Source organism: Rhinolophus sinicus, linkage group LG05, assembly GCF_036562045.2.
Source record: "Rhinolophus sinicus isolate RSC01 linkage group LG05, ASM3656204v1, whole genome shotgun sequence".
Lineage (NCBI taxonomy): Eukaryota > Metazoa > Chordata > Mammalia > Chiroptera > Rhinolophidae > Rhinolophus > Rhinolophus sinicus.
In genome coordinates this window covers 129,387,708-129,412,673 of record NC_133755.1, presented here as the reverse complement: position 1 = coordinate 129,412,673, position 24,966 = coordinate 129,387,708, and the positions used below count along the sequence as shown (strand labels likewise).

The window sequence follows — 24,966 nt, the reverse complement described above, 5'->3', positions numbered from 1 at the left end:
TTCATCTGGCTGTTCATCTCTATCCTTTATCATAACCTTTAATAAACTGGAAATGAAGGTATTTCCCTCAGTTCAGTGAGCCACGCTAGTAGTCAATTAAACCTGAGAAGGGGGTCCTTGGAATCCCTGATCTATAGCCAGTAAGTCAGAGCACAGATGATAACCTGGGCTTGCAATTGGCATGTGAATGGGGATGGGAGGCATTGTTGTGCAACTGAGCCCTTTTCTGTGAGATCTGATGTTACCGCCAGGTAGTATATAGTATCAGAATTGAGTGAAATTGTAAGGCACCTCGCTGGTGTCACAGAGAATAGCTTGGTGTGGGGGGAAAACCTGCAAATATTTGCAGATCAGAAGTGTCAGAAGTGAAGTGTTATGTGTGAGTAGTAAAGGAGACACACAGGGAAGAAACACAGTAGGAAAGAATGGGTGTTTTTCCTACATAAAAAGGAATTTTTATGTAGCATTTTGATTTGTAATTCATAAACACAGGAAAGAAGTCAGTAAGGGTCATAGCTTAACCTGGCTCAACATCAATATGCTGAAAATCAGTCTATCTGATACCAATATTCTGGGGCAAATCACCTGAACATTCATTAGCCACATCACCAAATTTTCCATGTTTATCAGTTAACTTCTGAGAGAATACCATCCCGTGAAAGAGCTGTATGTGAGTCAGCTACTGACATGCCTGGGGCCCCTTCACAGTGGATGACAAGATACTGTCACCAACGAGCCACCACAAGAGCACCCTTTTAGACTCACAGCACTTCTTTGATATGAACCTGGCACAAGGTGCCACTTAAAGAGCACCAAGCGTAGCCTCAAGCAGTAAAATATCTGTCATGATGGTTTGGCCACTGAGGAGCCAGGGTAAGTCCTGAAGTTCTAGAACTGGTTTTTGGCTACTCCGAGGACAAAATAATAGCCCTCCTCCATGGTTTAATGGTTTGGGTAGATTCGAGGTGTTAACTGAAATCCTCTGATGAGACTGTCAGGAATGGGAAGGAAGGAAACTCACAGCCTGGACCTGAAAACAGAATGTCAGCCAGCTATTGGGGAAGTTTGCACAGCCTCCTAGCGACAACTGCTCACCTCTCCCAAAAGATGGAGAAAAGAAGCAATGCAGGAGTCAATAAAATATTTGTGACAACAATGATGGATCTTGAGATTATTATGCTAAGCGAAATAAGTCAGACAGAAAAAGTAGAGAACCATATGATTTCACTGATATGTGGGACATAAAACTGAAAACAACAAAGGAACAAGACAAACGAATGAAGAAACAAAAACTCATAGACACAGACAATAGTTTAGTGGTTACCAGAGGGTAAGGGGAGGGGGGTGGTAGATGAGGGTAAAAGGGATCAACTATATGGTGATGGAAGGAGAACTGACTCTGGGTGGTGAACACACAATGTGATATATAGATGATGTATTATAGAATTGTCCACCTGAAACCTATGTAACTTTAGTAACAATTGTCATCCCAATAAACTTTAATTAAAAATAAATAAATAAAGTGATACATAGGAAAAAAAATATCTCATCTTATGGGGGGATCATATAATGGTTAATTCATTACAAGTTTCTACGGCATGAGACAGTTTTCTTCTAGGGGGGAAAAGCCAGTACTAATACCCAAGTTAGTAAATACACAGTTTAAGTTCACAGCACAGAGGGAATGCAGATTGATGAGGTTTCAAAGAGCCTATGGCAGTGATTATGATTATGAGTAATGAGGGGGAAATATTGAAGTTTTTGGATAAATTTTGTAAATTTTCTCAACCTGAAAATGCAAGAATAAAACTATCAAGATCATTTATATCTAGGTAAAAGTAAAGGAACATTTTCAACATACTTTCTATTCAGTTTTCAATAGAGAAGTATTTTTTAATGACATTAGATTGTATTTACAACAATCAATCAAAATTCAAATGGAAAAATAAAAGCAAATTGAAACACTGGGCCATTGCCTTTGTTTTCCTAGAAGGAAGGAAAAATGTTCTCACAGGTTTAGAAACAGTAATACATTTAAAAATTAATACTGGCACTCTTTAATCTATTTACTTGACACTCTCAAGATTGTCATTAAGGAAGCTCAATAGATACATAAACAACATGGGAATGGACTAAAAGTGACATTCAGCCCATAAGATCTCTTTTGGATAGGAAAAACAAAAAACAAAAAACAAAAAGAAACAAAAAGGTCTAACTTTTCTTTCACCAGTATCATATTCTGGGCCCTCTGAGGACAACAACATTACCACTCATAAGTGTTTGGAGTGTATCTTAACAGTTCAGCACTTCACTCTTCCCTATAACCAAGGACAAACAGTTAATAAGAGGTTAAATGAAGAGGGCCCAGTGTTTGCTGTTCCCTTCCAGGCCACTGCGGCCTTGCCCATTTCTGCTTCTCTTGGTGGTCTGGAGCACATTACTGTCAGGTATGTGGCAGGTGTTTAAAACAAGGTGCTGTCTCAACTACTGCACCCTACAAAGTAGGACCCTGAGCACCTATAATATGGATCTCAATACTTAATCCTGCTATATTGAGGCGAGTAAATGTTTGCCCCTAGATTTTAAAGGCTCTAAAACCTGAAAAACTCTCTTTTGGAAGGTATCAGTTAGTATCTTCATGCAGGGCTCTGAGTAAACCCACATAAGTTGTTCCCTATCTTTCCATCAAGGTTACGGCCAAGACTCTCTTAGTTTCACCGGATACATTTAAGCTACCATTTCAGCACCGAGATCAAGAAGTAATTTTCAAACATGAAAAACATCTTAATAATATTTTAAAGGACAATGCATACTTATTATGTAATTCATGCATGTTTTGGGGGAAAATTTCAGAGACGAAATTAAATGGTGGCTTTGATATGCTGGTGTCCACAGCCCTACACAGGGCTAGTGTCAACCATTTGCAGAAGTCACCCAATTAATTTCACAAAATTATTCAGAATTTAGAAAGGAATCAATTCTCTAGGAACTGTAAGATAAAATATATTTGGACCAAATGATACAGGCTACCACAAGATTCTAAAAAGAAAGTGCAAAGAACATTTAACATAATATAGAATCAAAGAGGCAAGTGCTCATATGTCTGTTGTTAAACATCAACTTGAATTGTTGCTTGGGATTATTATAACAGAGGATTAGCAACGAGACTTGCAGAAGTAGCAAATTTACCGTGTGCCTTATAACCAATTTAAATTCAGTGTATCACCACCTGTAAACATAAGCAATAGATTTCTTTTTCTTTTTTTTTTTTTTTTCTTTTTAAAATGACCTGGAACTTATCTAACAGGCTATCCTTGGGGAACTAGCACTTTTTGAACTAATTAATCACCAAACGCCACCGCTGCTCCACTCCACTGAATATGAAAAAGCAGTTATTGGGCAACAACAACAAAAATTCTCCAGAAAATAAAGTGTTCATACACCACTCTTGGAGGGCAAAATATTCTGCAAATATTTACAAGCATTCTTCAAAATCTTCATTTTAAGTAGCAGAAAAGATCAGAAATATTTCTCTGCATGAATGGATTTTAAAACTGAAACTAACAGTGTGATTTCCGTAATAATTTGAAAGAAGCATGGATCAAGAGTAGCTAGGTAATGAATACTAAGAATATTAAAAGGAAAACATATTTTATAGTAACTGAAGCTCTGGATTGGCCTGAACTTCAAAAAGGACTAATTTTTATTTTGGGCCTGATAATTAACCAACTTTATGACTCTGGACAATTTCCTTCAGTTCTGCTTCTCAGTCTCCCCAGGTATGAAATGAGATTAGACCTGATGGTCTTTAAGATCCTCTCCAACCCTAACCCTCGATGAAATGTCAACATTTTTAGAACTAATTTTTCCTTCATGTTTCTACAACTTTGTCAATATTTAGGCCACTATATATGAGTTATGGTTTGGGTTCAGCATTTACAATCAATATATGAATTTTTGTTATTACTTTGCTAAGTATCTCTGAACCCTGACTGTTTATTCTGTGACATAGTTTAATGATAAACAAGGCAATCTGTATGAGACTAAGCAAGACATAGGAAGTTGTGATTGATCAAAGACAAATATCAAACTAAAGGCACTTTGAATATATTATAAGCATCCTCTTCTTGGGACTTCAAAACAAAATGCATTTTTTTTCTTTTATTCGTATTTATTTATTTAGTTAGTTTTTAGTTTCAGGTATACAAAACAATGTAATAGTTAGACATTTATACCCCTCACAAAGTGATACCCCTCTCCCCCAATCTACTACCCATCTAACATCGTATATAGCTGTTACAATTCCATTGACTATTCCCTATGCTGTACTCCACATCCCATCACTATATATATGTATACACACACATATATTAAATTATAGTTGACATTCAATATTATTCATCTTTAGCTTCAGGTGAACAGCACAGTGGTTATTTACTCTATTTTTATGCTCTTCTAATTACCTTTAGAATACCAAAATAGGTTCAACAATGGAAGATGCACAAGAATTGTGCAATTTGTTACAAGAACCCATGAAATAAGAACTCAAATTCTTGTTCAACAGTTCACTATAAGAAGCTACATGACAGTTGCAGTATGATGAGTGCACTAGGTACAAAAATCTGAAGACATCTGCCAACAGGGTAATCATAAATAAAATCTACGTGCATAAAATTCATTCTCTGCCAAAAAGAACCATGAATAAGGAGAACACAAAATGCAAGTCTACCCTACATAATACAGTGTACGCAAATGACATGATATACTTTCTTGGCAGCAATAAGAAAAACTAACATTTTTTGAGAATTGACCATGAATTTACAAGAACTGTGATAATACTTCAAATAAATCTTGTATTATAAAGGTTAGAGATCTTTCATTTCTCACATTCCCTTATATCTAGAATTCCAAATGCAATTCAGGTGTTACCAATTAGATGAATGACACTTGTATTCAGTGCTTATTTAGGTGGAACAAAGGATGTGATGCACAAGGCCACCATTTTTTATTGGTCAGATCTAGTAGCTGTGGGGTGGCTCTAGAGTCTACATTTTTGGTGAGATTCTTGATTCCCCAGGCTCTTGATTTTTAGCAGAGCTTGCAATTTCCTTGACAAAACTGTTCTACAACATCATTCCAGGAGTCTCCCTAGAGACCTAGTCTAGCTTCTAATACTCCCAGAATGTTAACTCTCTGTAAGCATATAATTCCCTGTATTTAATTTATTTTTGCTTAAAATAGCTAAAGTGGTTTCTGTTATCAGCAACTGAATCTTGGGTAATATCGATTGTTATAAAGAATAATTGTAGATGAAACACTCAAAGATGACCATCTGAGTTTATTTTAAAAAGTGAGAACACAGTTGCCAGAAAGGGCAGAATATTGTTAGATCATGGTCTCCAGTAATAAAACAGAGACTTCATTTACCACCTATGGTCACTCGGAATGAAGTGCCTACCAAAGGCACACCTTTAATGAAATAAGTAACAGTTTCTGAAACAGAGTATGTTGAGCCTAAGGATGCAAGAATGGTCAGGCAGATCAGTTGATTGTGACTGCACTGGAGACTTACAAGAAAGAAAATAACAGGCTCTAACATAAAGTCTTTGTTTAGCTATACGCAGAAAACAGGAAGTTTTCCTGACTGCCTTAAAAGAATCTCTTATCTCTACTATCACAGGACTGATTATCAAAAAAAGAATCTAATCCTTTAGTTGCTGAAATACAGCAAAGTCTTATAGTTCTTATGTGAAAACTAGAAAGTTGATTAGCAAAGAGTAGGATCTTGAGAATTTGGTGACAATTGAAAAAAGTAACAATTAAGATCATTCAGATATCTTTGAGTACACAGAACCCCCAAATCCTACCAAACCTCTTGAATCAACAGAGACTTCCTCCCCTGACTGATGAGGCTGGTTCTACCTTGCGTGAAGAACAGGTAATGACCTCACTTGAGGCTGCTCACTCAGAAAAGGATGCCAGTTCTCCTCATGCCACACCCCGGTTTCTTCTAGATCTAAGTCAAATGTCAGCATATCATCAGTTAGTTATCTGAAACCTAAACTCACTGATGACAGAAAATAATTTGATGGAGATGCTGGAAATGTCTTGGTAGCATATGGAAGTAGGAATGCAAGACTTAGAAAAAGAGAAATGTTGGAGTGAGTTTATAACATGCAACCACCTCTTGACTATTTCTCCTAGGCCAAAGCACACACCCTTCACAAAGACATTAACACATGAATTGTCGGAGAAACACCAATATCCTCAGAAAACACTGTCATAACTGTCCTCTGAAGGCAGGGAGGAAGGTGGCACATGTTGCTATTGAAATTGGTTCATTCACTTCAATGGACATGATAAGATCCAAGGCCAGCAGAGCCTTAACAAAGAGGTAAGGAGAGTGCAGTTACCATAATAGGTAGTAGGGTTAGAGGGACCATCAGAATACACTTGGACAATGACTAATTGACAACAGGGTCCTTATAAGTAAAATAGGTGAGCTGTCTCACTTAAACTGTATAATGAAAACCTCTGGGCACGGTGAACAGAGAGGCCTGACTTCAGTTACCCTAATAGAAAATCACAGCTTCTCTCTTAGAAAGCCAGGCACCGATGTGCAAGAACCTACAATGACATCACCTCCCGGTCTTTCCAAAGTAACTGCAGCCATTTACTGCAGTGACTGTACATTGAGCAAAGAGAAATACTCTCTGAGAGCAAATGAATTCTTGGGGGACCCACTGCCATCTAATCAGAGAAGATGCTCATGGTAGTCACGTGATAAATGAAATTTGAGCCATGACCACCTCTCATGCAGTTCAGTGTGTCTGAAAACTCATTCTGTAGTTGTTGCCCCAGTGCCTGTGTGTATAGTGGAAACTGACATTCTTGGCAGCTGACAAAATCCCAACAATTCTTCCACGATTCATCAAGGGAGAGCTATTATAAGTCCTGGTAGGTGTGGCAACCGCCCTGCAATATGGTCCCCAATGACCTTCAGGTATTCACAGCCTTGTGTGGCACTCTCCCACACTGTGTCAGGATTTGTCTGTTTCACCAATAGAATTTCACTTCCAAAGCTAGGTTATAAAAGAAATTGTGGCTTGTGCCTTCTTCGTTCTCTTGTCTCACTTGAGGGAGCTTGGTGCCATGTTATGAGGAAACCCAAACAACTTATGGAGAGGCTCAAGTGACAGAGAACTGAGGCCTCCTGACACAGCCATGAGTGAGCCATTATGGAAATTGTCCCTGCTGATTTCCTGAATGCATGCCGACCCTGAGAAAGAATCACCTAAATTCTTGACCTAAGAAATCGGTTCTCAACGCTGGCTGTACATCAAATTTAACTTTTCAAACTACGTGTGACCCTGGCTCAGATTCTAAACATTCAGGTAAAAATCTGGGGTAGGACTTGGCTTTTCTGTAATAAAAACAAAATAAAGTAAAAGAAGATGATTCTGGTTCACAAGCAGGATTGTAAATCACTGTTCTATACTGGGACTTTATCTGGTCCCAATTATTTCGTTGCATTATTTCTGTAAGTCATCTTAAGTGCAAGTGAGAATAAGGCAACAAAAAATCAATCATAAATAAATAAATAGTTAAATCACTTTAACGTACAAGAGGAAGTCCTCAGAGGCATGTCTAGGATTCAGGTGACACAGGGAATTTCATTGTATTTTTCTCTTTCTTCTTCCTCACATACTCCAAACATCCTCATTTGGATGAAATCAGAGCAAAATTAAAGCTAAGGTATACTTGAAAGGACAAAGGACATGGGAAGCCGGGAACACCAGTAGAGAGATGAAAACAGAGAATAACAGTTTTTTCTCTGACTAGCAACTTGTGCGTAGGCTTGGACTCTGGTGTCTCTCTGCACCTGGCAAGAAAGAATCCTCCTTTCTCTGCCAGGCTGTCATAACCCACAGTTGCCCAACCGCAAGAAGGAGACAGTTAACACAAATTGCTGCATCTGACGTATTGCTACCCAATCTCAAACTCCCATAGTATATGACAGGCTCAATGGGTGACACCTAGGAAACCCAGATTTCAGTCCCGACCTATAAATGCCCTGTGGCAGGTGTGGACACCAATAACTTCCGATCAAATCTAAAAGGGAATCACCTAAATCCATCACCAGCTACTGTGAAATTTAATGGAATCAAACAAACTCTAATCAGAGGTTTAAGCAGGAGACATGGAAAAGAAACAGGGTTTCCTAATAACTGGGTATCAATAAAGCAAGGATTGGGGATATCTCTAAACAAGATAATGAGACCTAGGAATTTAGTTTTAAGTTTTTTCCATCCCCCTCGCCCCACATAATACTGCCCTTTCTGAGGTGCTCAGTGCTGTAATTCAATTCCCAACCCTCTATAAAGCTGGGGTCCCATTTTGTTAGACCTTTGCTGGTTTGACAGAGCTCATATCCTTAATTGATCAATTTCCATCCCCAACCTTCACAAATAATCTTTTCTGCATAATATTCCTCAGCAATCTCTGTTGAAGTTGGCAATTGAAAATGGCTTACTGTGTCACCTTCCCACAAAATATCTTCATTTGATCAGCAAATTTTAATCTCTTGAAACAAAGGAGCAGTTATGGAAAAAATTTCTAGGACCAACATAGGTAAGGCATACATTTTTCTAATTATATCATATATGCTAGAGACAAAGGACATTTTTTTAAACGACACTCTGTTATTTACATGACTGAAAACTCTATTTACTCTATTTCCTCCTTTGGGAAGGAAGAACGTATTAGGAAGTTTTTTACATGCCCTTCCCTGAAAGATTATTCAGCTTTACTTAAATACATCCAGTAACAGAGATCTCAGCAATTATCAATGTCACCCATTCTATGAACAATATGAGAAATTAATGGAAACTCTTGTTGGGGCCAAGTCATACTACCTGAATTTTCTACACATTGACCCCAGTTTTACTCTCTGAATGACAGGTATCAATATTATTCTTCTATCAGCCAAGATTTCAAATATTAAAAAACAATTATGTCTTATTTTTTCCAGACTAAACGTCCCCAAATCCTTCAAGCCTTCCTGCTAAGACATAATTTTATGCCCTCTTACTATCCCATATGTTCCATATGCTTTGGTTCACTATTTCCCAAATGCTGGAGTTTTTTTTTTCTTAGACACAAATTTCTAGATCCCACTCACTTAGATTGTGATCCAGTATTTGGGGTAAGCCTTGGAAATTTACATCTTTAAAATTTTTTCCAGAAAATTCTCATTAGTATTCAGTTTTGCAAATCAGTGCTCTAGGTTATTAATATGGTACCCTGAACAAAATCAGAACTCTAATTGAAGGCTAACCAGTTCTGAAAAAAAGAGAGAATTATCTTCTTCATTTCGAGTTCTTTTTCCTATTGATAGAATCTTAGATTGTATCATAATTGTTAGTATTAATCATTTTCAGTATACTAGCAAATAAAATCTCTAGGAGGTATCTATACCATCTTCCTACGCCCATGTCATTAAACAGTTCTACCAAGGTGCGCTGCTGATAAATAATCACTCTCATTTTTATAGCCTCTCAGCTTAGATTAAATCGGCTTTTTAGTTTTAGATTTTTCAAATCAAGAAGTGTTCCACTCAGGAAAAGCAGACCCTTAGGTCAGACCATGTATCTTAGGCAACTTGAGCTCATAACAAAATACCATAGACTGGGTGTTTTCTTAAACAACAGAAATGGATTTTCTCACCGTTATAGAGGCTGGGATTCTGAGATCAGGGTGCCAGCATGGTCAAGTTCTAATGAGAGCTCCCTTCCTGACTTGCAGACAGCTGCTTTCTTTCTGTGTGCTCACCTGGCCTTTCCTCGATGATTGTGGAGAGAGAGTAAGCTCTCTGGAGTCTCTTCTTTTAAGAGAACAAATCCCATCATGAGGACCCCACTCTGATAACCTCATTTATACCTAATTATCTCCCCAAGGCCCCATCTCCAAATACTATTATATCAGGGCTTAAGCCTTCAACATGTGAATTTTGGAGAGACACAGTTCTGTCCAGGGCAAATAGAAACTTTCTTGTAATGTGTGCCTTCATGACTGTATGCACAGTACAACATGGGGAAAAACAATGTTCGTTCTGTTCTCACTCGCTCCTCTTTTCCTCACATTTTTAAATTGAGGCTAAAACTTACCAATATACCAAGAACACTTCCAGGGTTAGTTCTGCCTGTCTTCTACCCATATCTACTCAATAAATACTTGAATTGGTTTTAGGTGCTCATATTTAGTTAGTATCAGTTTTTCAAAGATTAGAAACAGATTCTCAAATCCTTTAGTAAAACTCCACAGTATTGGGTTGTGGAGTCTTCATGTAAAAGGTAATCAGTGATGAGAAATTATTCAAAGGAAGTTAGTGACTTTTTCTACCACTTCCCCTTCACACCTTAACTCTCCTTTTTCCAAAACAAACAACAACAAAAAGTATTTATTAAAGGTCTGTTTATAAGGTGCCAGTCTCTGTGAAAGACACTGGGGAGAAACAATGGATAAGACTGTGCCCTCCTTTTCTGAGCTGAAAGCTTGGATGGGGAGACATGTACTGAACAAATAATCACAGAAATAAATATACAATTAAAATCGTGATAGACATAGTGGAGGACAAGTAAAATGCCAGATTACACTGGGAGACTGATTTATTTAGATCAGGATTCAGAGAAAACTTCTCTGAAAAAGCTATATTAGGACAAACCTGAATTATGAGCCGGCTATACAGCCAGGCAAAGGGACAAACTCCAAGTAGAGGAAACAGAATAGGAAAAAGCCCCAAAGCACTAAGGAGCTCAGCCACCTTGGGGAACTGTAAAAAGGGACATGTGGCAAAGGGAAAGGGAAAATGGATCATAATGAGACTGGAGAGTTATACAGGGGCCAGATTATATAGGAACCAATTACAGACCCAGTTAGAGGGTTTTAGATCCATCATCCTAAATGTATTGCATAAACATTGAAGAGCTGTAGCAGGGAGTGCTACTTTTTTAGAAGATTATGCAGGCTACTCTATGCAGAATATGTTGATGGGAAACAAGAGGAAACAAAGAATCAAGTTTGGAAGCTTCCACAGTCAATGGTATGGGGGAGAGAGGATATTTGCTAAGAGTACAATGATGATAGTGGATATTTGAAGAAGTAGGCAGATTCAGAGTATACGTATTTTGGAGATAATAGTCCAGAGGAATCAAAAGAGAGGTGTAAAGGTTTACACACATTTGCTATCATACAATGCTTACAAACTATGTATTTTCTATAACTGCTAACACTCAGGAAGTTATCTTAATGCCGAATCACCCCTTTACCTTTTGCCTAACAGTTCAAGTAGAAGCTAATTTGCTTAACTTTACACAACAATCAGTACAGCATGACACCCATTTTTATGGTATCTTAAAGTCATTTGATAAAGTTTTACCTAACAAGATTATGGGGTTCTTAGTGAATCCGCATTGTAAATATTGAAGGAGAGTATCATAAGAGACAGACTTTTAATTTAGCTCAAAAGAACAAACCTGACATTCTCTTTTAAATGGCACTTTTTTCCCAAAAGGTGATATCAATTTTGTGTCTGAAACATAAGCCTCATAAAATTAACCTCAAGTACAAGCTTCCAACAACCACCAGTATCCCCAACTTCAGTGAAACACATCTCTAAGTTTGCAATGAGAATATAAAGGCACTGTAACATTTCTACATGAAACATGCAGGACTTTTAAACACACATAGGATGCAGAGGATGAAATTGAAAAATAAAAACAGCTTAATGGTCAGATTCATACTGCATTTGCATATGGGAATATAAAATTCCTTGGTCCTAAGGTACGTACTCAGAAAAAAATCAAATGGAAAAAAAATTAGTGTTAAAGTCACATATTTCCTTTAACTTTAAAGATCATGCTAATTTTTCTCTCTCCTAGAAAGAATGTCAACTGAAAAAAAAAAAATTTGAATTACATAGTTGCAGATCTTATTTTTTATGTTTTCTTTGTTAGAAAAGGAAAAGACATTTTTAAAAGAAAAAGGGAGGGGAATGTAGTCAAGAGGAAAGAGATTCCAAAAGAATATATATATATATATATATATATATATATATATATATATACACATACATACATACATACATAACATACATACATACATACATATATATGTATATATGTAAAGATCATACCTTCTCAATCAACCCACAATTCCTGTTTCAACCTTGATCCTTTCCTTCATGGCCAATAAGCACTGACCTAGTGTAAAATAGTGTAGGAACAGTTCATGCATATATGACGGATAAAATTCAAGCTGCACCTATTTGGGGTGTTTTTATCATTAACTGCTGTTGCATAAACTGAACATACAATGGGCTGTGACACTGGATAAATCATTTGTTTCCACTTGTTATTGATGACATTTCATAACTCGTTTGGGGCTCTGCTTTGCCCCGTCACTCGTGAGTTATGAAGTCATCAATCATGGCTCGGAATAAATGATTTATGTAAGTCGCCCTATTGTATATTTTAGGTACAGTATACCATAAAACACACACTATTGATTTCTAATAGTGTGGCATTACGTTTATCATGTGTTTGTGAGACTGTAATCTTGTGACATCTGATGCAATAACTGAATATGAAATGTCAAAATAATTTAGGAGAAAAAAATGCACAAAAATAATTCAGAGAATTCCTATTTTTATTTATTTTTTTTTTCCTCCCACCCCCCCAAGATTCCTATTTTTAACTAGTGTCTTGCTAAAACAATTTTATAGATCTCCTTGAATTAAAAACATACTGTTTTAAGGAAAGGGAGCTGTAGTTAAGGACATGAAGTAAACATATAAAGTCATGATTAGGAAAAGTACTACCAAGAGAGACCAGAACCTCTGATTGGAGCAAATGCCATCATGAGTGACACACCTCAGTGAGACACTGAGCACACACCCCCTCCCCTACTGAGGAACATTTTGCATATTACACTTGAAAGGATCAATGGCTTAGTAACAAGGATATCATGAAAATAGGAAAAACTTCTTCCAGCCATCTTTAGAAAGGAAGGAGGTAGGGCAGGGAGCAAAAAACAAACTGATTATTTTCATAGGAAAACTTAGCCCCTTTAATTATAACTCAAGTTGAGTTTGCAAAGAATCCATCAGAAAGTTTAATTAACATATTAATTGAAAATAAACATAAAATTATCAGAAAAACACAGTACTCTTATTTGAATGGAGTTCTTTAAAAAGGATATAGCATCTTAAGAGATTAGAAAAATTTTCTTTGACTTCTTTCCTATTTCATCTGCCAATTGACTTCCATTTTTCTCCTGATGAGCTTAAAACTATAAACATGATTTTAAAAAAAATAAAACTACAAGGAAATGCAAAGAAATTTGAGGGAGGCAATCAAAAACACATTGAAAATCAAACCTAGAATAAGAGCTTCAAAAATCCAAGAACTTTCAGTTATTTGCAATTACGAGAGTAATTGCTATTTTAACATGTTTTGCTTGTTCCGAAGAAACTTCGGTTCGTAAGCTGAAATTCAAGGAGTTTAAATCACAGCAAAATCTTTTAGGAGCTGATCAAGACTAAATATACAATCAAAACAACCTATTATCTACATATTTTAGTTGATTAAAAAAATAAGGTACCTCTCTGAGCACTATTACACAGAAGTTGTTGACCAACTGTGTTCAGTTCCCAGTGATGATAAAAAAATAACTATTTCACCTGAAGTATGAAGAATTTAGGTCACATATAAAGAAAGTTTTCCTTTTCTTACCAGAAAGTATTAAATATTGACATTAACTATTGAGAATAGTTGTAGAATTATATTTGGAAATATTTAATAGTAGTTTCACTTTCTAGAATGGTTTAAGATTTGTCTTACTCTAACAGCCAAATGTTGCATTATCAATTCAAAATGACTTCTCACAATTATTTTCATTGCTTAATTCTATCATGAGGCTAATTAATTAAGAGCACTGTTTTATAGAGCAACAGCATAAGAGGAATGAGGATTTCAAAAGTGAGAGTTAGTACATTTACCATTAGACAAAACATAAAAAAGTGAGTCAGAGGTCCATGATTTAGCTAAAAATCCTTAGTTTAAGTACAATATTACTTAGAAATATTTCAGTTTTGAATATTTATTCTTGGGTTTTTTCTAAGTACTTTAATTAATTATAAGATTCCTTAATTTATGGTTTTGAATGGGCTTTAAGGAAGTTCAGAAACTACGTAAAATGGTATTAAAAATTGTGTATGATGAGTGCAGATGCATATTTCTGGGAGTTCATTACATTATTAAACTTTATTTGCAGTCCAGGTTCAAATATATATATATATACAATTACAATTACAAATCACTTATTCAAGAGGCTGTCATTCATAATTGAGTCTATTATCCATCTTTCCAAATTGTTTATAAAATTAATTCCATTTTTTAAAACTTCCTCTCCCACTCTTCCTCCCCCTCCCCCTGCCCCTGCCCCTGCATCTCCTTCTCCCTGTCTCTTGTGCCCTTTATTCTATTCATTTTGTCAACTGGTCAGAAGAAAGTATTTAAACTCAGTGGTTAATTTTGCTAACTTTCAAGTGCCTTTGGATAAAAGCTTGGTTATAAATTCAATAGTTTGAACTTGTCAACTAAAGTCACTTTTTTTCATGTGTGCAGATATCAGTTAAATGTGATTTCCCTTCTTCCCCACGTATAATCAAAGAGTAGCTGCTGCTTAAATATGGGAACTCACATATGGAATCAGAATAGTCATTTAAGAAAAAAACAAAACTCCTTTTCTAAAAGTCAGGGTAAACCTTGTTTTAATTTCAATTTTTACATTTTTAACAATAAAATGTGATGAGATATGGGAAGATTATAATTTGATATGAAGAGGCTACACAGAGAAGTTGTCAATATAAATAGGAAGCATCTTTGCCGATTTGTACAGTGAGTGGCACGTGATCAATACACGATATTGGGATGTGGGGGAGAGAAAGAGAGAGAGATGGAGAGAAGAGAGAGGGAGGGGTAAGGGAAGGGAGAGAAAGGGGGAGAGAGAGAGAGAGAGAGAGAGAGAGAGAGAGAGAGAGAGAGAGGAGGGGGAAGGAAGGAAGGAAGGAAGGAAGGAAGGAAGGAAGGAAGGAAGGAAGGAAGGAAGGAAGGAAGGAAGGAAGGAAGGAGAGAACCTGGTTTAATCAGTTCAGAGCTGTTTTAATGTGCTTGTTCTCAAACACTAGAAATGCTGATGGAGCCCCAGCCTATAGATGTGGTCGTGTACCAGACTGGGTATTAAGACACGGAGGACTCAGTGCCAGCTCTGCTCCTGACTCATTAGTGACCTCAAGCCAGTTAACCCATCTGTTGTTTTTCAGAAGGTGATGACTTGGAGACTGCCTAGCAATTGCTCCGCATTAATGGGGTGATAGTCAAAGAAAGAAGCCTGGGGCAGAAGCACTTCAGTGTAAGGAAACCAGGATTTGCTCCTCTGCCCAATCATTTCGGCACCACTGCTCTTTCAGGGGGCTTCCTGCCATGGTTGCTCCCTGCTCCGAGTACCCCATGCTGCCAAAGCCACTGCAGGGGGTCACCTTTAACAGACAACCTCATTTTCAAATTTCCAGACCACTAAATCAAATGAACCAGTGCAAGGGTGATAATTTTGAGGTTGCCAAAGAGATGCATAGAAGAGATGCTTATCTTGGGAAGAGAGAATTACAGCAGGAGTCTCGCTTTTTGATGAATGGAAAAGAAGTAGATCAGAAAGCAGCTTCTTGAGTTTAGGAATTACATAGATTTTAAATTGTGTTTTGCTTTACATCAAATTGGATTAGATTCCTTGAATCTTCTAAGTCTTTGATCCAGCCCATTTCACATTTACAAATTAAAAAGCAGCTTTGGCAGTGAAAACCCATATAACATCCAACAAGAAAGCTTTGAGGGGCATATGGACAAGTTTAGCCTAGAGGCCCATCCACTTGTGCAGTGTCTCATACCAACATGTTTGTACTTTGAGAAAACATACTCAATTCCTGTAATGCTAAACATTCTTCAATAGACACACGTTCATTAATAAAACAGATGTATATACGTGTCTATATTCTTTTATACTGTATCATGTTTCTGAATCCAATAATAATTTATTTCATTGGAATTAGTATCCATATATAATTAAGAAAAACAAAATTTTAAGGTACTGGAAGTGTCCAAATGCAGACCAATTAAAATATTAACCACATTTCAATCAAAGTTAAAATAAATGAGTCATGTCATATATTTGAGATCTTAACGTGTCCATGATAACTAGACTCGCCCTATATGATCAAGCGGAAATGAGAGCGTGAGCAATAAAAGAGGAGGAGGGCTAAACATTCAAATCTAGAACTTAGACAACAGTAAATTTGGCCATGCAGGAATTTTAAAAAGAAAATCACCTTATGTGTAAGCAGGAAGTCTGAACCAAAAGGAAATCATCCATCCAAACCATAGAGACTACATCAGGCATAGCTTCAGAAGCAAAAGGATCATCAGCTACCCCCCCACAGAATCTGTCATCATAGCACACTCCAGCAACTTCCCAGCGCCACCACGTGTGTGCAGGGCGTCGTCAACAGGGTTGGAGAAGCACCACTGTTCTCCAAATAGTGCTCACTACGTGAACGCTAGCATGAATCAGAAACACCGTGTGTGTTCCCTGCAGTCACTGCTGCTTAATCCGCTTACTCTAACCCTTCCCACCTTCACACTGGGTCATCTCTCACGTAACCGACACATTTCTTTTTCAAAAATCTTTTCTTCCATGAAGGTTTATAAATGCCTTATTGATTTTTCCCCACAAGGCCAGTCAACCTCTGGCTTCACAAGAAGAGTTGAATAAAGTGCCGAATCCACTGCTGTTTCCCTACCTACATAACTAAAATACCACTAACCAGTTGGTTCTACTGACTGGCCTAGTCATAGAATAGCCTTCATTAGTCTCAGGGTCCCCAAAGGACAAAGACCTTTCTGTGCTCCTGCCTGACTACAAAGTTACAAAAACCATTGGCCAAATAATTACATGGCTGGTTTGAGTCTTACCCTGGTCTCAGTCCTACATGCAGGAAGAAAAACAATCTTGATGTAGCATTTGAGAACATTCTTTCAGTATATGATTGTCTTTTCAACAAGTCAGTTAATCAAAAAGGATTGTGTTGTATATCTCTTGCATTTTTTAAACATGTTAGAATCAAGGTTATAAACTTAAAAATATTTTTGTCTCTCATTTCATTCATTCATATATTTTCCAGTTTTTGAAAAAACATTTTCTTATTTTTATTATTATAGGTTATTTATTATTACATTGCTTTATGGGTCATTAAATTTTTATGTTACTTCATAGTTTTAATTCTTATTTTATCTATATTATTTCATCCATAACTTATTCTTACTTTCCACTTTCTTTCTTTAAATAAAATTGAGTTTTCAAAAATGACCCTGCATTATTTTTCCTGTTTTAAAAATTAAATAGTATAAAGCAAAAAAAAAAAAAAATTATGCACGTAAACTAGATATATAGTGGTAAGTAGTAAATGGGCCTATACAGTTGCAAAGTTTCTACATTTTACTTAGAGTAATACAATATTGACACTAACTAAACTGTAAAAACTAATGATGTCTACTGTAATCCCTAGATTAACCATTAAAAATATAAAAATGGAATTCTAAAAATTCTAAGAACAATTCTATAGTCTAAAATAAGCCAGCAAAGGAATGAAAAATAGAGAGGAGAAACAAATTTTTTAAATGGTGACCTAAATCTAAACACATCAATAATTACATTAAAGGTAAGTGGATTAATAATTCCAATTTAAAAGCATAGATTGTCAGAATGGATTTTTTTTTTTCAGAATGGATTTTTTTAAAAGCAAGACCCAAGTCTATGCTGTCTAAATTAGATGTATTTTAAATATCAGGACACGGATACTTTAAAATTAAATGGATGGAAAAATGATACACCATTGAAACAGTAAGCAGAATAAGGCTGGAGTGGCTATCATAGCAGCTTTATTTATATTAGAGAAAAACTGAAAAGCCTACATTCTGTCAAAAGAGGAGTGGATAAACAAACCAAGATTCATCCATACAATGGAACACTATTTGGTAAAAAACAGGAGTTGACTATTGATATACCCAACAGTATAAATACATCTTAAAAGTATTATGCTGAGTGAAAGCTTTACACAAAACAGGACATATTGTGTGATTCCATTTACATTCCATTCTAGAGCAGGTAAAATTAATCTGCGATGGAAAATATCAGAACATTAGTTGTTAAGTGGATTAGGTCAGGGATTGACTGAGAAAGGTCATGAGGGGAATTTCTGGGTGATGACAGTATTCTATAGCATGATCATGGGAATAGTTACAAAGGTAGATGCAACTGTCAAAACTCAATGACAATACACTTAAAAATTGTGCTTTTCATTGTATGTAAATTTTACACCAAAAGAAAAAACTATAAACAAGTATGGAACACTAGTTAATACATGTATGTTAGGTGTTAAGGGGGAAATGTACTAATGTCTGCACTTTCATTTGAAATGCATCAAAAAAAATCAATTGATATAGATATTGATTGTGGAGAATAAACATTTTTCAATATATTCTTGAACCTTTCCTGCTGTGGGAGAAGACTGTAAACTGTCCCTCCAAATCTTTCTCCCTTACATAGAGATAAAATTGTACCAAACTATTTGGCTGGTTAGATGGACCACATTTCCCTACTTCCTTTGCAGTTAGGTGTGGCTACCTGATATTGGACAGAAGTGACATGTTTTGTCCTGGCCAATGTCTTAAGACAACAGATCAACCTTCTCAATGTTCCTTCCCCTTCCTTCAGAATGCAAACAGGACACAGTGGAGACTCACCACACACAAAATGATATCCTAGGGGATAAAGGAAACACAAGGTTGAAGAAACTTAAATTCCTGAATGTTCTTGTGGAGCAGAGCTACCTAGCAAACTAGCTTTCCTATAGTGTTACACGAGAACGAAATAAATTATTACTTCGTTTGAAAAAAAAAATCAATTGAAAAATATAGGAATAACAAAATGGATAGATATGAGACAAAGCATTATAGTTAAATGTTAATAGCTACATCTAGTTAGTAGGAATATGGTGATCACTATAAGAGTCTTTCAACTTTTTCATGTCTGGAATTTTTCTAAACAAAAATTATAAAACTACATATTCAAATAAAAATAGAAGAAAGTGGGATTGAGGTACACAGATGGCTAAATTGTATCTGCTTTATTCTTTAAAATAAAGAGACAAAACAGTGTGTAGCAAATAAAACAAAACATGATTTTAAAGATACTAGTGTAGGATTCACAGCTATTAGTTCTGTTATTTTTTCTCTTTTATTTATATTTTATTCATACTTGAAATATTTCATAATTTGATTTTTTTATATAAGTGGAATGAATGCAATGCAGAAGAGGTTGAAGGGCAATAAACTGAGTCTTGGAACTTGGAATTTTAGTCTCTACTCAGTCATGAACTGTCTGTGAACCTGGTGCAAGTGATGAAATCATCCTGGGCCTCAGTTTCCTCATTTGTAAAATAAGAGAGTTGAATTGAGTAATGTATGAGACATGCATTTTCATCTCTATAATTCTGTAAACCTAAAATAGGGAAAAATAAACAAACATGCATGTTTTTAGGAATTGCCTCCTGGAAAAATGTTACACATGAGCCAAAATACTCAAAAAGTTAATCGTACAAGCATTCAGATAATAATTTTGTGTATCAGGGAATCATTACCTTTTTAACTTTACCCAACCTACACTCCATAAAGTAATTTGTAAGTAGGTGGGAAATCATATTACTGAAGAGCTGCAAGTCCAGAAATGAAAAAGAACAAAGTTTAGTTTTTAAGATATGATTTCTACTATGTATTTATTCTTCCAGTAACTTGGGGTCTTGGGAATTCCATTTTAAGCCTTATTTTGTCATCTCTACAACATTGGGATGAGCGTCAACGACCTTTATGAACACTGCAAATGCTTCAAATAAATGGAAGGATGTGGGGACAGAGTCCCAGAGAGCAGTTTCCAGGCTGTCGCCCTCACATGGGGAGGTGCTGGCTCGGGTAGCGAATGACCCTCGACTGTCATTGGTTGGCCATCAGCTGTAACTGGTTAGCCAATTGGCTACTGATGTAACTGCGGGGCTGCGTTGATTGGTTGGTTGGTTGGCAGGCAGAGAAGAGAATGGCGGACTGCAGATCATGTGGATGCTACTACTTGTGTCTCCCCTGGCCCCAGAGAGAATATAGTGGTATGACTCCCCTATCTATGGCTCTATGGGTGTTCCTTTTTGGCCTAGCCATATGCTGCGTTCTTATGTGGGGATCAGGACCAGAGGCCACGCAGGCCGCCCTGCACGACAAATGGCACAGGAAGCAGGGTCCCCCGCATGACAAAGGATAAATTATGCTCATGAACTGGAAGGACTAATAGTGTTAAAGAAAATTATAGAAATAAAAAAGTGGGAGGTCTCATTCTACTTGATTCCAAACTATACTACAAAGCTATAATAGTCAAAATAGTATGGTACTGGCATAAAAACAAATACATTGTTCAATTGAATAGAATAGAGGGCTCAGAAATAAATCCTTGCTTACATGGTCAATTAATCTTAGGAGACAAAGGAAGCAAGAATATACAATGGGGTAAAGACAGTCTCTTCTATAAGTGGTGTTGGGAAAACTGAACAGGTACACAGAAAAAACGAAATTGGACCACTTTCTTACACCATATATAAAAATAAATTCAAAATGCATTAAAGATTTAAATGTAAGACCTGAAACCACAAAACTTCTAGAAGAAAACAGGCAGTAAACACTTTGACGTTGCTGTTTCTGGATATGTCTCCTCAGGCAAGGGAAACAAGAAAAAAATAAACAAATGGAACTACATCAAAGTAAAAAGTTTTTGCACAGTGAAGAAAACTATCAACAAGACGAAATGACAACCTACTGAATGGGAGAAGATATTCACAAATGATACATCCAATAAGGGGTTAATACTCAAAATATATAAGGAATTTATACAACTTACCCCCAAAAAAATCCAATTGAAAAATTGGCAAAGGACATAAATAGATATTATCAAGAGGACATACATATGGCCAACAGATATACGAAAAGATGCTCAACATCACTAATCACAAGAGAAATGCAAATCAAAACCAAAATGAAATATCACCGAACACCTGTCAAAATGTCTATCGACAAAAAAAATCAACAAATAAAAAGTGCTGGTGAGGATGTGGAGAAAAGAGAACAAACAAAAAGTTCAGGCGGGATGGTAAATTGGTGCAGTCACTATGGAAAACAGTATGGTGATCCCTCAAAAAATTAAAAATAAAGTTGTCATATGACCCAACAATTCCACTTCTGGGTATTTATCCAAAGAAAACAACAACAAAAAACTAATCAGGTCAAATAAATGAGGATAAAAACATGTCTACTATATTTAGCAATCTGAAGATCCACTTATATATTTCTGCATAACACACAATTCCAAAATTTAGTAGCTAAAGGAAGAGGGGGAGGGGGAGGGAAGAAGGAGAAGGGGAAGGGGCAGGGGAAGGAGAAGGCAAAGAGGAAAAGGAAGATGAAGAAGAAGAACACTGCCTGATCTAAGATTGTATAACTAGAATTCCATTTGGGTTAAATATCAGTGAGTGTGTGTAACTAATCTCTGACCTATCTTCCCATTAATGTACCTCCATCTAAACATCGTACTAGGGAGGAAGGTGAAGAGTTTACTGTGCAAAATCTTTGTAGAATACTGTGACTTTTTTGAGAGCCACAAAAGAGTACTGTCATTCAATCCCCATCAGAGAGTTACCCTGAATTGGTATTGCTAAGGAATTACATGCAGTGGATAAATTAATCTTGCAAAACTACTGGTAACAAAAATTTCAATGTAGCATTCTGGGATGCAAACACAGGGTACTCCTAGAGGTCAAATAACGTGCTGCCATGTTACCTAACACAGTATCGTCTCTGCAGTGCTGACATCATGCCCAAATATGTACAGAGAAAGTAGTAGTACACAGAAAAAGCATGCAGATGTCATGTTAACAAAGAAAAGACAGGAGCAAAAAGAGAAAATGATGTATTTAATGTCAATACTTACCTGCTACTTAGTAATTCCATATCCCTTTAAGGAAGGTGCACTACTAACTTGAAACACTGTTTTTGTTTAGCAACTGCATTAGACATTTAAGAATTGTCTTTCTGAGCCACATGCAAAAGAATGAAACTAGACTGCTGTCACCATGTACCAAAATAAACTCAAAATGGATCAAAGACCTAAACATAAGACCTGAAATAATAAACTGCTTAGAAGAAAGCATAGGTACTAAACTTATGGGCCTTGGGTTCAAAGAGGATTTTATGAATTTGACCTCAAAGGCAAGAGAAGTAAAATCTAAAATAAATGAATGGGACTATATCAAACTAAAAATCTTCTGCACAGCAAAAGAAACCATCAACAAAACAAAGAGGCAACCAACTAAATGGGAGAAGATATTTGCAAACAATGCCTCCAATAAGGGGCTAATATCCAAAATATATAAGGAACTCATACAACTCAACAACAAATAAACAAACAATCCAATTAAAAAATGGGCAGAGGACCTAAACAGACACACAATAAGACATACAAACGGCCAACATATGTATGAAAAAATGTTCAACTTCATTAGCTATTAGGGAAATGCAAATCAAAACCACAATGAGATATCACCTCACCCCAGTTAGAATGGCTATCATCAACAAGACAAATAATAGCAAGTGTTGGAGAGGCTGTGGAGAAAAAGCAACCCTCATACACAGTTGTTGGGAATGTAAATCAGTACAGCTGCTATGGAAAACAGTATGGAGTTTCCTCAAAAAAATTAACAACAGAATTACCATATGACACAGCAATGCCTCTCCTGGGTATCTACCCAAAAAATCTGAAAACACTTATCTGTAAAGATATATGTACTCCGATGTTCACTGCAGCATTATTTACAGTGGCAAAGACATGGAAATAACGAAAGTATCCCTCAATAGATGATTGGATAAAGAAGATGCGGTATATATACATAACGGAATACTACTCTGCCATAAGAAAAGTAGAAATACTGCTGTTTGCGACATCATGGATGGATCTTGAGATTATTATGCTAAGCGCAATGAGTCAGACTGAAAAAGTCGAGAACCGTACTTCACTCACATGTGGGATATAAAACTGAAGGCAACAAAGAAACAAGAGAAACAAACAAACGAAACAAAACCTCATAGACACAATAGTTTAGTGGTTACCAGAGGGTAAGGGGAGAGGCGGATGACAGAAGAAAGTAAAGGGGGTCAAATATATGGTGATGGAAGGAGGAAGTGACTCTGGATGGTGAACACACAATGCCATATATAGATGATGTATTATAGAATTGTACACTTGAAACCTATGTAGTTTTGTTGAGCATTGTCACCCCAATAAATTTAAATAAATAAAAATTGTCTTTCTGGCCACAAAATGAAACTTATAAGTTCTGTCATCTTCTTCTGAAATATATATATATATGTATGTATATATATATATGTGTGTATATATATACATATGTATATATATATATGTATACACACACGCACACACACATGTAGGGGAGGAGTTGTTTTTTTTTATCCTTGAAATTCCTGCACTCTTCAATTCTTATCTATGCAATTTCATCATCATAATTATAAATCTTTTAGGAAAAGAAAGGATGCCTACAAAGTAACAATTACTTCTACTTCTCAAAAAAAATAAAATAAAAGGCAGCTTTCCCCCATTAGAGCTATGCTGTTCCCAACCATTTCTTATTCTGTGAACATCTTATCATGAATAAAAAGTTACTAAATCTCATTTTTAGGGCAACATTTCTTTCCTGACAGACAAATCTTTCAAAGTTTCTAATATCTTCTCCTTTCTCAAAACTTGAAATGTATGTCCATGGAGAAATTTATCTTTTTTGGAAACACAATGTTTTATTGAGAGTTTTGCTTTTTAATTATACTGGGAGCAATTTATTTTTCTTCTTTGCCTCCTTAACATTTTCTCAGTTCCTTGTCCTTTCCTTTTATTTCTCTTCTGATTTTTCTCATTTCTTATACCTAACCTATGTTTATCACTTCTCAATAGCCTAATATGGTTAACATTTAAATCTTCCCAAAGGAGTCTAGTAGGAATGCATTCTATATGCAAAAAAAAAAAAAAAAAAAAAAGAAAAATTTTGCCAAAGAAGCTAAAGAGGAAACAAAAGGATTTGAAGGAACAAATCTATTTTTCTGTCATTATGTGCCTGAAAGGAACCTGCCATCTAGAAGAAAATCTATTTAGTTCTACAGTATAACTGATTATGTATGAGTTAGACCAGAATCACTAATTTTCAAAAAAAAACAAACATATTATGCTATAGAGTAAAGCCATCTTTCATTTTTAAGAACTGATGTAAGTTTCAGGTAGCTATAAAGTCCATTTGCCCACCGTATACAATAGTTTTAAATAAGCTAAGAAACCAAAGGTCATAAAGAATTAATTCAGAGTGGTCCAGCATTTGACATACCATCATAGGCTGACTTACAATACAGCCTGTAACAAAACGAGGCTGTCCCAAGCCCCTGGTAAAAGAATTGCATACCTTTCTACCAAGAAGGTTGGGAAAGCACCAAAATCTGCATATGGTGTGTGCCCAAGCTGATTTCAAGTTCATGCTGTGAGACCTAAAGTTCTTAGGAGTTTATCTAAAATGGGGGAGGGGCAAGGGAATGTGGTTCTGTGTGGGCTAAATGTGTCTGTGACAGGATCAAGTGTGTTTTCCTTATAGATGAGCAGAAAATCATTCTGAAAGTGTTGAAGGCACAAGCAGAGTCAGAAAGCTAA

General features: G+C 36.2%; 1 long non-coding RNA gene and 1 pseudogene across 5 annotated transcripts in view; one reads left to right on the top strand and one right to left on the bottom strand.

Annotated features, from left to right (window-relative positions):
* LOC109453591 (uncharacterized) overlaps positions 1 to 24,966 on the bottom strand; it is an 878,050-nt gene that overhangs the window by 702,552 nt on the left and 150,532 nt on the right. The window lies entirely within an intron of this gene.
* On the top strand, positions 849 to 24,966 carry LOC109453590 (large ribosomal subunit protein eL34; annotated as a pseudogene).